The sequence below is a fragment of the Microtus ochrogaster genome, unplaced genomic scaffold (genome assembly GCF_000317375.1).
Source record: "Microtus ochrogaster isolate Prairie Vole_2 unplaced genomic scaffold, MicOch1.0 UNK1, whole genome shotgun sequence".
Classification (NCBI taxonomy): domain Eukaryota; kingdom Metazoa; phylum Chordata; class Mammalia; order Rodentia; family Cricetidae; genus Microtus; species Microtus ochrogaster.
This window is the reverse complement of record NW_004949099.1, coordinates 23,774,561-23,777,558: the sequence shown is the minus strand read 5'-3', so window position 1 is coordinate 23,777,558 and position 2,998 is coordinate 23,774,561.

The window sequence follows — 2,998 nt, the reverse complement described above, 5'->3', positions numbered from 1 at the left end:
AGGCCCCCACATAAAACAGCAGTTCTCCTCCAAAGTCTGTAATTTCTCCAGCCATTGGTAGTCAGCTAGGTTTGTGGTGCCAGACATGAATTTCCTCCTCTGAGTGGGTTTGAAGTCAAATTAGAGAACTGCTGTCACCTCCTAGATGAAGGAACCACCATTGCACCATTGGAGATATCATATCAGGCTGGATGTTGCTGTGGTTCCCAAGTTTCACTGATGGGGAGAACTATGGATTGCTTTTCTCATTTGGCAGCTTAGATAGCAGCTTCCAGTAATGTGAATGTTGGAATTTTCAAAGAGAGTTCTAGATCCTTTTCAATCTAGTTATATTCCTCTAAGTCCCATGCCTAAACTGTGTAGTGTCTTTAGCAATGGAATCTTATTTTCAAGTCTGGGAAGCAGCCAAGGGCAAAAGCAATAGCCTATACTGTTTCAGAGAAACTCTTGGTTCGCCCACCTGAACATTAACTTGAACAATGGTCTCCCATGCCTAGCACTGGGAATATTTTTAGTTAGTCTTGTAGTCTATGACTCCTGCATGGAGCATTTTCACCCCAAATGTGAAAATATCAAGTGTGTACATGTGTGTGTTTAAAAGTTTATAAAGATGTTTTCCTATAACTTTTTAAAATATTCTTAGTTTTATCTCTCATTTTACTAAACCTTTGCCCCCTCCCCAATTAAAACCTGCTTTCACCATTCTGCCCTTCATAATTTCTGTGTCCTACTATCCTAGGCAATAGATTTGAAAGAACAGACTTTTTGAATCAAACCATTAAAAAATATGATTCTCCCAGGAACCATGGGAACAGCAGACTCCCAAATGATCCCATAAAGATACTTTCTGAATTCAACTGACCTAGACATTACAGCCAGAAACTGAGGAAGCTGGGGGAATGTGTCCTTTTAATAAACCCTGGAATCTGTCTTACCTTTCAAATCACTCATCTGTTCTTTCTAGTGAGGTTCTTGAGTTGTTGCTTTAGAGATAAACACAGGCCATAACCCAGCTTCCATTGAGTTTAATTTAGTTATCTTGTGCCACACTCAATTTTATCCCACTACATCATTTTCCCCTGCAAGAGAACAAGGTTCTCATGATTTACTCACTTCACAACAAGCGAAGCAAGTTTTCTCAGTAAAAGCACTATGATATAAATACATAAAGTTAGTGCCTGGAGGAATTGTGGAAGAGATGGGGGCATCAGCAACATATGGGAAAAGAGTCAATTTGTCAACATCTAATTCTCAGAAGAGCTTCAGAATTGATGGTCTAGCCATTTCTTATTGCAACTCTCAACACAGATATACTGTTTCAAATGGATAGCTCCTGAAGTCATCGGAGAAACTACTTTATTTTGCTCTAAATTTTGCCTGTTAGCAAACTGAGTTCTCCAGATTTGCAGAGAAGAAATAAAACTTCAATGAATGCATGCCAAGGTTCAGTCAGCTGTTCTCATTTTTCAACATATCTATCATTTCTATCCAGATTTCTTCTCATTCCACCCACAGAGGATGAAGAAATATGGGCCGAAGTTGCTTTTGTGGCAATGAACAAAATGTTTCTTTGAAACTAACGTCATGACTTGTCGTGTCCTATGTTGAGTTGTGTGTGTGTGTGTGTGTGTGTGTGAGAGAGAGAGAGAGAGAGAGAGAGAGAGAGAGAGAGAGAGAGAGAAGAAGTAGGGAAGAGAAGGAAAGTATTGGACGGTACAAGAAAGATTTTGTTAATAAAAACTCCATTGATATAGCACTTGGTTATGAAACAGGCTACTAAAAGCCAGACAACTTTGCTCGAAAAGACTTCTCACAAATTTTGGAAATTTCCAGTTCACAAAGTCATTTCTCAAACACAGTTTCATCTCATTTTATCATCACTATGTACTTTTTTGTGTGTGTGTGTGTGTGTGTGTGTGTGTGTGTGTGTAATTGTCTTTTAATACAGATCAATCCAAAGCTCAAAGACATTTACAACTCTTCTTAAATGACATGCCCAGGAAAAAGAAAGAGACCAAAAGACCATCATCTTTCCCAACTCTAGTTTTAGTGTATTTTATCTTGTTAGTAGACACACTAATTGAATTTCAAATTCATCATTTTAAAAATTGGCAGCTGTGGAGAAAGCTCAGTGCAAGAAGATGCCACCTTTCAAGCTTGATCACCTGAGTTCATATCCCCAAAACTCAGAAAAAGCTGGATATAATAAAACTTGTATGCAATCCCTACTGCTACTCCTGTGAGTTGAGAGACAAACACACACAAAAAAAATCCCCCCCTAAGTTCATGGGATAGCTAGCTTGGGGATGGTACAGTGGAAAACAACAAAATGCATGATTTCAGACAAGGAGGAGAGTGAGGACAGACACCTGAAGTTTTCTCTGACCTATAAGTATGCACCCTGACAAATGAATACTTGTGTGGCGCCCATGTTTGTGTGTGCGTGCAAGCACACACACACACACACGCGTGTGTACACGTACATATGCATGTGTATGTACATTCACACAGACTTCATGTACCCATAAGCCTACATACATGATTTTAAAAACTGCAAAGCAAAGGTTAAAGGTATAAATAATTACAAAATTAAAGGTGCCCAAATATAAATAGCTCTCAGAACATCTTTGGTAAGTGTATTTGAAGGATAGCTAATTTCTTTTTCTGAAGAAGATAGAACTCAAAAGCAAACTTGGAGCTTGTGAAGCAGTTAGATTGATTTAGGAACAAAATGAAAGCCTTGAAGTTTTTTCTATAAAAAGGGCAATAAAAATTTCCCTGTGATTTTTAATAACATCTGAGAATAATTGTTATGTGCTTAATGAAAACTACATGAAGCACATAACTATAAAATATTCTGTGAACTTTCATACATTATTTTTTACATTAGAATATTTTCTTTTTATTTGGGTTCACCTTCTTATTTAGCTTCTCTAGGATCACAAATTATATGCTCAATGTCCTTTATTTATGGCTAGAAACCAATTATGAGTGAGTA